The following is a 12,330-nucleotide window of genomic DNA, read 5'->3' on the forward strand; positions in this document are numbered from 1 at the left end:
CACACACAGAGCTACGCCAAACCAATTAGTGAACTAATTTAATAAGCACACACCCTTGATCTCAATATCATGTACTTAATCCCAGCATCACACACTGTAGATTCAGCACCTCTGAACAGCCCCCTCTACGACCATGTGAGACTTTGGGGGGATATCTAGACAAAAGCCATAACCATAGTACATTCTTGACTTTGCTAATTGCCTCCAAAGTGCTGATGTATGATATACAATGAACAGTTGCCTCCCTCCTTATTTCCCTGGAAGTTAAAGTTACTAAAGGTTAAAAGTCTTAATTAGTTAATATAAATTAATTACTAGGAATAGAGGTAAAAAAGAAAAACCTGTATATGTAAAGTAGGCTAGGAAAGTAAAGTATATTTTTCATATGAAATGACAAGTACGTAGGATGAGTTTTCCTTAAGGGTAAAGGAGAGTAATTCTTTTTTCCTAAGAGAATATGAAATTGTTTAAAAGTTGTTTTATAACTAGGAAGAGGAATATAAACTACAAAGTCCCAAAGACTATAGAAAGATTTGATAGGTTCATGGAAAAAGGACAATCTCAACTCATGTGGTTAAATGGCTAAAATTGGATTAAATAGATTTTATTATAAGATTTTTAAATGGATCTTAACAGCAATAGTTTACTGATGCAAAACGAAGTTTGATTTCTCACTCTCTGCTCCAAGGAGACAGCTACCTTAGATAATTCTCTGTCCTTAAGAAGAGATTGCAAAACTTTCCCTCAACCTGTTGAGTGACTCACCAGGAAAACAAAGATTCTGTGTCTCATCAAAACAGTTTTCTGTGCTTCACATTCCTTTCTCAAAGTCTTTGATTATTTAAGAAAACCAGGGCATCTCACTACTGAGAGAACAAAGATTTCTTTTAAAATCATGTAATTTTTTCTATTGTCACTTTGCGTGAATAGGTAACTAAGTATTGTTTCAGAGTGACCTAATATTCCACTGAATCAAATGTTCAAGTTCTGACATCATGGCAATCTTTTCAAAATCAAATTCTAAATGATTGAGGGGGGCGGTGGTTGTGGGGTTTTTGTTTTGTTTTGTTTTGTTTTTTGCATTTAATCAAAACAGCAGAACTTCTGAAAAACCTGAAAGGATTTCTTCTTTCACTTTATAAAGTAAAAGATGTTGAAATAATTAGATTTCTTTGATATGTTCATATTTATATGTTCATATGTTTCCAAAATTGTACAAAATTTTGTCATTGTCTTTGCTGTTTTATGTGTCCTAGTGTGGAGAAAGACATTCTTTAGTCAGAGAAAGCCCTGAGGACACACAGTGATTTGTTTATTGTTTGTTAGGGTTTCATAAGATAGGGTTTCACTATACAGCCCAGGCTGGCCTTGAATTTACAATCCTCCTGGCTCTGCCTCCTGAGTGCTAGATTACATGTGGGGAAGGATATTCTTCAGTCACTCTTTCAATGTATTCCCTCAGGCCTGATCAAGCCATATTGATTGTTGGGTTCTGGAGGAAGTCTAGCAAAAGCATTGATGAAAAGGAAAAGATTGCAGAACTTGTGTCCTTCTGGAAAGCCCGGAGGTCAACACTAAATGCTTTGCTGAGACATGCTGAAGGAATGATAACATGATGGCTTACTAAGTCAAGTCTCATTCCTATGATAATTGAGTTATATTGTCCTTGCTAAAATGTTTGATGTCCACCCATTTGCCCAGCTGCTTCCTTTGTTCTTTCTCAATAAAAGGTTGCTGAGATTGGTAATCGAGGCTGCAGTCCAAGAGGCTGTAAGCCCCGTGATCCCAGAATTTTGTCTCTCTTGTTTTTCTTTTTTCTCTTGCTTTTCTTTTCATCCGCGGGTAACTTGTTCTCAGGACCCGGCACCCACTGGACAGAAACAGAATATAGAACAACATCCTAGGACAATATAATCAGTCATCATTCCACTTACTATCTTAAGGCATCATATGCCACAGAAAGTATCAAGTTCCTTTGTCAGTTGCACAGAAATAAGCATTCATCAAATCTTCAATCAAGGTCATTTTTAAGCTATTTTTCATTTACAGTTTTTTACTCTGAAAACAATATTTCTTATATCTGAAATCTCTTCCAACCAGCTACAAGTCAGAGTTTTTAGCCTTAAAAGCGAAGAACAAATTTTAGAATTCTGATAGGGAAGTAGATGAGTTCATGAAACCTCAAACCCAAAGCCCATCAGAACAAGAACTACTTACATAAGACTGAATAATTTAATAAGAATGATTATAATTTTATGGTTTTTTGGTTAAAACTTAAGTAGTTCTTTTTGGCTTTTTTTCCATATTTGAGGAATTCTTTCTTCTCTTTTCTCTTAAGCTCCCTTTGACTTATAGCCATTAAATAGATTATCTTTTCATAAACAGAAAAGGGCCATTTATCTTTTTCTCTCTACAACAAACCTATTCAGCATGGACCTGAACACAGGAACGCTGGTTACATTATTAAGGTTTTTCCTGGGATGTCGTATTTTAAAAAGAGGTACACAAAGTCTGTTATGACCAGGTCTTTTTATGATAAAAAGGTTGACTTCGTGGAACTGATGCTTACAAAGGCCCCTTGGAGTCCTGACTTGGTACCTGGCTGATAGGTTCCCAGGTTTGTAGAAGAGTGAGGAAATCCGCTTCCCAGCAGGCCATAAATCCTTCAATATTTGGGGGTCCTTGAGAAAGGTGTACTGTACCTAAATCCATAAGTACTGCAGGTGACATCTGAAGAGGAGCTCACTGTTCACCTTCTCCACAAGATCTTAAAAGCCCAACCTGAGAGTCATTAAATTTTCCAGAAAAGCAGGCTTAGAAAAAGCCTGGATGGTCAATTTTTTATTCTTACTGCACTCGTGCATATAAATTGGGTCAATTTTAATGAGACTAGATTTGTTTCCCAAATAAAAAGTGTTTTATTATATGTGATAGGAATATCAAGGACTGCAGAGAGAAACGCAGCTTTCAGTAGAAAACCGTAACCTTCTCTGGTGAGTGTTCCATATCTTTGGACATTTGCATATCTTTGGAACAGATCTCAGCTTTTTGTGCATCTCATCAGTAATCAACAGTCCCCATTTTTCTGTCTCCCTCCCAACATGGCCTCACTAAGGAACAGAGCTTGACTGTCCAGACCCTTTCTGGAACCATCTAAGAGCCCCCAAGCTGAAGCGTCATGCTGCTCCCGAAGCAACGACCATGGCTGTGACCCTGATGCTGTGAACAGAGATGTTCAAACTGCAAACCAGGGAACTTTCCAGAGGACCGCTCTTCCCTCACCCCAACACCTGCACACGTTTCAAGGCCAAAGTCTAGAAAGCTTCTTGACTGGCTGCCATCTGGATCCAAATACAGGATTTGTAACTCGCTGCAATCTTTGTTTTAATTTTGTTTTGATATTTTATTCACATTAGTACATCTTTGCAGTACACAGTGACTACAGTCCTCGCAGGGAGCTGGTGCATGTACAAAATGCATCTTAATTCCTTTTATCTCTCCTTCTACTCCAGTACCTCTCCTTCCCTGCATCTCTTGGCCCCCTTTCCACTTGAAAAAGAGCTACCTCCTTGTTTCCTCTTATCTATATCTTATTTTGTTCTTCAAATTGTTTATACCTTGGGTTTCTCATAGAAAAGAAGCCGTGTGATACTTCAGTTTATGTGTCTGATTCACTTCACTTAGCATTATGGTCTCGAGGTGCATCCATTTTCCTACAAAAGACTCAAATTCATCTTTCTCTACATCTTTGTTATGTTTCCATGGAAATCTCCCTCTAGAAATACCCAGACACTCAGATATGGAGACCTGACTAGACGGATGCCCTCCCCCACCTGCATACTGCTCCTCAGATAAGGTGCAGCTCTGACTAAACTCACAGGATCCAAAGATTGATTCAATTAATTCTGAAAAAAAATGTCTTTAGGTTGATTCTTTTCTGTTTACTCATCTTTGTTCTCAAGCATGTTTTCCTCCCTGTTTAAGGGTCTCTTATTTCAAATTTTCTAACACAAATCTTTCCTTGCAGTTGCCAACTTATCTTTTAACATAGGAAACTTCAACACTTTAAATAAGGGGACAGGGGCTGGGGATTTAGCTCAGTGGCACAGCACTTGCCCGGCAAGTGCAAGGTTGTGAGTTCGATCCCCAGTACTGGAAAAAAAAAAAAAAGAAAGAAATAAGGGGACAAAGGAGATCAGAATATGTCATCCCCAAGATGCATCATTTTAGCTGAACAACTGTTTTGAGCTAAAAGCAAATGAGAAGAAAAAAAAGACTATAGAAAACTCTGTGCCTCTTTCTCTTGATACCTATAAGTGAATTTCCCTTGGCAAAGGTGCTGTCAATTTTTAATTTTGCTCCAGGTCTCTACCTCTCTCTCTTCTCTCCGTACCCCAAAATGTAGTCCCCATGGAACACTCACAAACATGGTTCAGTCCATGGACCAGTGGACTGCTGGTGGGATTCTGTCTCAGGAGACCTCTCTTGTCTTGTGGCCTTAGATGAAAGTCACCCAAAGCCCTGGTGAGGGTTTCCCTCTTCTCCCCCACCAAAGCCCGTGCTGTAGGAATAATGGGAGCCCCTCCCTGGATATAGGAACAAGGTTCTCACGAGACTTAAGCCCTTTGAGGAGGGAGGAGGGGTCATTGAGCTGGGGAGGAGGTGAGGGGCTGTAAGCCATGCACCATGGTACTCAGTTCTACCCCACCCACAGGGAGTGAGGGAGCAGAAAAATTACCCCAGCTCCTCCCGGTAGACATGATTTGGGAGAAAAAAAGCAAAAATTAAAGGGAAAGCTGTAAAATCGTGGTGCTCCCTAACTTTCTAGAAATAGAAACAAACACAATTCATCTTTTAAAACTGTCGGTGACTCTTGTGAGTAACCTGAAGCAAAACACTCAGGGAGGCTTCTTTCGGGCTTCTTGACCTTAGCACAATCTGGAGGTCCCTGGAGAGAAGATGAGTAGAGCTCTTGACTTATCAAGCTCTGGCCCTGGGGCCTGTGGTGGACACAACCCCTCGCTGGGCACCAGGCTGCCAGCTCTGCTGAGGATCCAACTCAGGAGCAATGCACACAGATGTCAGGACATCTCTACAGGACCTCAAGCAGGCCTCAAGGGTACACAAGGGACAAAAGCCATGATGCCGTGGACAGATGGGCTAGAAGCTAGGTTCAAAAGATCACAGCTTCACCCTTTAACCATCACTCCTGATGTCCATATCATGGGTATAAACTAGTGATGGAGTGAGGAAGACAAATTCTTAAAACATTTAATTGGGATCCAAAGAACAGCTCTGAAGAGGAAGCTAAGACACTGTTGGAATTTACTACAAAGAAACATGATTTTTTATGTATGAACATGTGTGTGTGTGTGCATTGTCTGAAGTTATTAAGGACAAATTGATGGAGTTTTTATTGGTTTTTTGATATAGGGTCTTGCGGTGTGGTTCAGCCTGGGTTTAAACTTACTATGTAGCCCAGGCTTGCCTCAAACTAATAGCAATCCTCCTGCCTCAGCCTACCAAGTGCTATGACTATAGGCATGTACCACCAGACCCAGCCAAATTGATAGATTTAAAAACTGTGCTGGCCACATTGGAGAAGGACCTAGTAAGGGCACTACTGGCAGTTAAGATCATCAGGATTCCAGGCAATAGCAGCATAGACCAGGATCCAACACTGGAGGTGAACTAAGACAGAAGCATTTGAAAGGTAGAGAAATCCTGGACCTGAACACAGACTATGTGTGATGTCCAGTGTGATCTCAAACCCAACATGAGCAGCAGGTGCCTGAAGGCCATCCATAGCAGTGAGTAACCCAAGGAAAAGGCCACATTTAGAGAATCTCACCCATCTAACATTAGACCACAGTCTAACATTAGACCATCTATTTGGGCTGCTAGAACAAAATGCTGTCAGGTGGGTAACTTGCAAACAACAGAAAATTTCTCACAGTTCTGGAGGCTGAAAGTGCAAGATGAAGACAATCAAATTGGTGTCTGTGTTACCAATTTCTGATCCCAGATTGGATCCTTTCTCCGCTTGGAATGGTGGAACTAACACCAAAATGAACCATTCAGTGAGCAGTGAAGAAAGGCTTGCCCTTGGTCCTACAAGAGGAGGAGGACAAACTCACAAATGTGCTTCTCCACCCAACAGAATGAGAATTTCCACCCAATGGAGGATGAGAATCTTCTATGGGATAAGGAAGAAAGGGGAGGAGCTTAGATAATGAGTGGGAGGATTATTCAGGACTTTTCTAGGAAGGAGGGGTCCATCTTAGAGACAGGAAGATTTTCTTAAATCTTTACCTGAGCCAGTTCCACTTGGATTTAAAATGGAGCAGATCAAGATGGCGCTGGGAAGTGGGGAATGCTCCCCAAGTAGTGTATTACAGTGGGATGGCAGTGAGTCTGGGCGTGAATAGCAGGTCAATATGGTGACCTTCATGGCTGGACTAGGTCTTCCTGGTTCCATCCTGCATCCTGTTTTATAACAGCTGCTGGGTTCCGGGTATCTGTGTACGATTGAGTAGGTAGCTTGTCTGAAACAGAACACTGAATTAGCAAAAGGATTGTTTTTCTTAGGGCTTGAGGAGTGTTTGCCAGGTGACATCAGGTAGAGCTGGCTTTTATTCTCACTCTTTCCTCTCTTAATAGAAGGGCCCAAGGGGCTTCCTGGGGCGTCTTTCATAAGAGCACTAACCTCATTCATGAGGCTCTGCCCTCATGCCCTCCCTCAGGCCTTGCCTTCTCATTCTATCTCCCTAGGTGTAGAATTTCAACTTATAAATGGGAAAGGGGGGAGGACATTGAAATCAATGCAAATTTCTTGAGGTTGATCTGTGTTTTATGAGCTAGAGAAGACTTGGAGGAATCCAGTTAGAGAGAGACTGAGCTTTCATGTGCTGGGAAGCATAAGGCAGAGAGAAAGTCTAATTGATACTTAAGGAGATCAGAAATCTAGAAAGTACATGCACAGTCTAACATTAGACCAGAGCAATAAATGATGTCATCTCAGTAATGTGACTTTGGCCTTCAAATTGATCAATTTTTCTAAGTATGGAGGAGCTCCCTGTGGAGCAGCTTTCAGTGTCAACATGACTGGATGAAGGGGCCCCTGATAAGAAGACTGGGGACCCCTCCTGGGGATGAGTTTGTGAGGCCTTTCTGGAGAAGGCTGGGGTGTGAGTCAGAGGATGTGGTGGGTGGAGCCACCATCACTGTGGTGATGTGGGCACCTCAAGTCGCCACAGGGAAGAGGGGAGCAAAGACTCTCAGTCCTGGAGCTAGGACAGCAATTCTCCTGGTCATGGCCATCAAAGCTCCAGGTTCCACTGTGCTCTGCATCAACCAGCTCCCTCAGTTCCCAAGACTTCAGCCCTGATCTGGGTCCCAGAACTGTCTCCCATGGTTCTGAGGCCTCTGGTCTTGGACTGAGCCCTATTCTCAGCACCCCAACGTCTCTCAGCCTACAGAGAGTGCACCATGGTATTATTCCTCATTCTCCATAACTTCATGGACCAATTCCCCAGATAAGTCTCCTCTCACCCTCTCTCTCCAGAGAACCCTACACCCACTCCTGACCTCCTCACTCCCAAGCAGCTTCCCTGCACCTTCTCTAGACTCTCTGCCATGCCCCCACTCCTACAGCAAATAGAAGCATCAAAATGACACCCAGCATTTAGTGGCAAATTATTTACATTGACAGGCACTGATCAAGATCATTCCCAGAATATCAGGCCCCAATCTCTGGTGGTCTAGGGCAAGCAAACAGGAACTACAGAGGCGGAATGCCTTGTCAACTGGGGACTGGTTTATACAATGTGCATCATAGTGACCAGCTATGCATCACAGTGAACAGCCATTTCTAAGAGACAGGAGCAACCGGACCTGAAACAGGAACTGTTACCTGGACAACTAACAAACTGAAGTGTACTGGCTGGAGGTCATCTTCTGCTGCACTACCTGAAGGGCCCTGTCACCTGGACACAAGCTGGCTGTCCCCTCTGCTCCCCAGTGAGGTCCATCCTGAACAAGGGAAACTGACCACCCCAGAAGTGCAGTCCCCCTACCTGCCTCCACTGTCCATTCCCCATCTACCTTATGGTATCAGCTATTTGCTCAATATATCTGATGCTGTTTTCCTTCCAGCAAAGAAAATATAACTTCCATGTGTCTAGATGTCCCCGCAAAGCCTCATGCAGTCATAGGGCTTTTTCAGAGGTGGCTGAATCTTGAGTGTGTGATTGATTCATGGTGCCATGCTCGGATGGAGGGTGCTGGGATGAAGGCTGGGTGACTGCTGAATCGGTACACTGATTGGATTGACACCACCTTAATCCCAGATAAAATATAAAACAAGAAGAAAGACGCTGTCAAGGTTCGATTGTTGATTTTGTGGTCTTCTCTCACCATAAGCTGTTGCCCCTCTGCCATGTGCCACCCTGCCATGGTCAGTTATGGATTGAAATCTCTACAAACTGTGAGCTGAATAAATACTTTTCCCTTTAACTTTGGGCATTGGGTATTTCGTCTTCACAAGGAAAAAAGCAACTAAGATCATCCAGGAGCAGCTATGTTTGTCTGTCTAAGCACCTACACCAGACCCTGACCGTAGGCAGTGCTGAAGCCAAGCAGCAGCCTCTGCATTCACCAGCGCATGCGCATACACATGAGCATGGTGGGGGTCGGTGCTGGGGATTTAGCTCAGCGGCACAGAGCCTGCCTGGCAAGCACAAGGTCAAGAGTTCAATTCCCGGTACCGGAAAAAAAAAAAAAAAAGACACATGAGCATCAGAATATCATGATATCAGAAGCTGCTATCACTAGGCTCCTGGACTCGTTCCGATACTCCATGATATCAGAAGCTGCTATTACCAGGCTCCTGGACTATGTTTGATTGCTGATTTTTCTTTTCTCCTTTGTGCACCACTTAGCTTCACTTTCTACATATAACCTTGAGTTTCCATTTCCTCAGCAATAAACTGGGATAATAACCCCCCTCTGACCTATCTCACAGATATTTACCAAATATCGATTTTTCTTCCAACAACACACATCAGTATAGAATTCTCCACAGTGGTGAATTCTTGCTTAATTATAGTAAATTCAGATGCAAGATTGTGTGTGTGTCTAACATGCACATGAATTAGTCTCATGACTGTACATTCATTAGCATGCATATTAATGAAGTAACTCTAGGTTAATTAACATGAATATTTGTGTGAGTGTTGGGGAGCTGGCCTGATGGGACCGCTTTAGACAGAAGGAATGGGGACAGCAGAAATCAAGCTGTGAGACCTGAAGGACACAGAGAACAGGGGCAACAGAAGACTTGAAGGACAGCAGGTAGCATAGGAATGTTGCTCACCTCCGTGATGCCCTTTGGCAGCTCTAGTTATTGATCTGAGCAGTTTGCCTCTTGTTGTGGGCAGTGCGCACACTCTGGCCCTCACAGGAAGCGCCCCAGGAGGAGTAGCTCCACCCTGCGCAGTGCTAGCCGTGGTAGCCACGGGCACACGATTGGCTCTGCCTGTGGAATGCATGTGGAGGGAACTTCTGAGAGCTGGAGAATGGCATGTCCTAAATCAAGGCTGGTCTTTTGTCCAGGATCCTGCAGGGAAGCAGGTGCCTAGAGCACAGACGCCACCAGATTTTCCCAGCCACCAGCACTAACATGTCCCGTGGGGGAGAAACCAAAAGGGTTTGGTGCTGAAGCTGAGGCTCCCTCTGCTATCACAGCTTAATCTTGCAGCACTGGCTGGTGGGAGCCCAGAGATCACAAACTAGAAGGTGCCTGGAGAACTGTACTGTGCCCTACAAATAAATCACTGTGACCATCCCCTGGACCATGAAATCTGACAGCCTGGTGCCTGGTGCCTGGTGACAGCCCCTGATGAGTCATGCTCTTTGGGATGGGTTCAGGCCTCTCCCTTGCCAACTCTGCCTTCTGCCTTGCCAATGGGGCATGAAAACACGAATGTCAGCTTCCAAAGATCTTGGGCCCCGGGGCTTGTCTTCTCCCTCACTAGTTTTTCAAACTTGCCTCCATGAGAAGCTAGACCAGCTTGTGTAGGCATCTACCCAGTGAGCAGTCAGCACCAATGACTGGACACACGACAGCGGGCATCCTGGACCACCCCAGCCTGGTCAGAGCTACAGAAAAGCACCCTGCCTGGAGCCCTTCTCTAAGGGTGTTGCTTGCCTGGAAAATTCCACCCCACTTACCTGGGGATTTCCTAACATGTAACTAGTTTGGCTAAGGTTGGGAAGTAAGTTAACTCACACTTAACATTAACTGGTCATCAGTGCTAGTGGCTGCGGCATCGTGACTTGTACTTTTAGATGAGCACAGCTGCCTGTGTGACCCCAGGAAGGACCAGCCACAGGAATGTCCATCTGAGCTCACTCCACATCTTAATCCTAGAATAAAGGACTATTATTTTAAGCCACTAAACCTTGGAGTCATTTGTCACACATCAAATGGTAACTAATTCACTGTCCCTAAGTACATACTGGGCAAAAAAAATCTCAAATCATTGTTTGCCTCTAAGACAGACCTAAACTTACATCTAATAATCATCTTACTGCATAAAGAAATCTCCACTTGCTCTGTCTTTTGATTCTACTTGGAAGTGGGAGAAGTTCCTACAGAAAAGATATTTATTCTCCATCCTCCCCGAACTTTGTACATGCTCCTGAAAGTCACACAGCATCCTCTCCTTGGCCAAGCAAAATACATTTGGATGCAGGAATGGGCAGTGAAGCCAAGGAAACACACGAGATGAGCCAGCGCATGCTCCCTGTACAGAAGGCATCAGGAGGGCTCACGTGCTCATCCTCCAGACCCGTCCGTCACAGGGTCACGTTTCAAGTTGGACATCTTGGAGTAAAAGATTGGATACAGCTGGGGAACAAGATCATATTCAAGATAAAGAATCAAAGCATCAAGTTCAAGTCGAAGACCACCCAGAAGCTTCCATGAAGTAGCCTTGGGATAACCAAGCAGGGAGCCTGCTGTCCCCAGGGCCCCAGAAGGCCGACTATGGATGTCAAGGACAGACCTGCTCAAACCTGGGGCTACTGCCCTTGCCACACCCCCATCCCACAGAGCTTTTCTTGTGCTGACCAGAGAGGGCAGTGTCCACAACAAAAGCCCCCCGGGGACAGGGAGGTACCCAGACCCTTGGATGGGACCCACTTGAGCCTCGGTTTCTTTGTTCCTAAGGTGGGGTGAAAGCTCCATGCCTATTCTGGCACAGCCTGGCTTTGGCTTGAAAGGGGTAAAGGAGAAACATTTTTGCAAGTGCAGTGAAAATATAAAGGATTACTGTTCCTGCCGTCTCTCAGCCAAGTGTCCATGCTAGTTTTAAATTTTCTTGATCCTTGACAACACTGACTTTATGGTTCTCTCCCACCGTCGTCATTCGCTGTGCACCAGCACCGTCATAGAGCACCCTCCCGGCAGCACCGTCGCCCACCGCCTAGGGCTATGGGGTTCCCCAGACAGGCACACGTGGACTCCATGCTGCCCCTCCCTTCCCTCCGCTCCCCTCCGCAGAACTGACAGGAGGTGAAGAGTGAGGACCCGTGGAGCAGACTGTGGACCAGGTAACAGGATGTGTGTGCAATACATAGGTGTGAGTGTGTGAGTGAGCAGGCAAGCACAGGAGGAGTGTGTGATGTGACCCACGTGTATATGGGCGTGCGGCCGTGCCCTTGAGTATGTAACTGAGTGTGTGACATGGAAGTGTGCCATGAACGTAGGTGTGTGGACAGGCTTACCAGTGCACAGCTGTCTGAATGTGACATGGAAGTGTGAGTGTGAATGTGGGGCCGTGGTCATGAGTGTGTGGCTCTGAGTGTGTCCCATGGAAGTGTGACAGATCTTCCTGCCACACGAGGCAGGTAAAGGGTCAGCTCTGCCACACAGGGAGGCCCAGGCCCTGCGAGTGACAGAGGCAGCCTCAGCTCCCCGCTCCCTCTAATGTGCTGTGTCCCCCCGTTCCGTGCACTGGGGTCAGCTCCCCACCAGCACCTGAAAGGCCACATCCATGTTCCTGCGGGCTGGACCAACGCCTCCTCCTGCAGAAGTAAGGGAAAGTAGCTGTGCGTGTAGAGGTGACCTCACCATCAAATTTGAGCATTGAAAGTACAGTGCTCTTAGAAAAGGGCTGAAATTGATTTAAAGAAAACAGTAAAACAGCTGGTGCACACCTAGAATCCTAGCATTCAGGGAGGCTGAGGCAGGAGGACTACATGTCTGAGCCCCGCTGGGCAACATAGTAAGTTAGTGAGACCCTGTGTCAAAATAAAAGATAAAGGGGC

This window comes from Chinchilla lanigera, unplaced genomic scaffold (assembly GCF_000276665.1).
Source record: "Chinchilla lanigera isolate Chin_1 unplaced genomic scaffold, ChiLan1.0 scaffold00055, whole genome shotgun sequence".
NCBI lineage: Eukaryota > Metazoa > Chordata > Mammalia > Rodentia > Chinchillidae > Chinchilla > Chinchilla lanigera.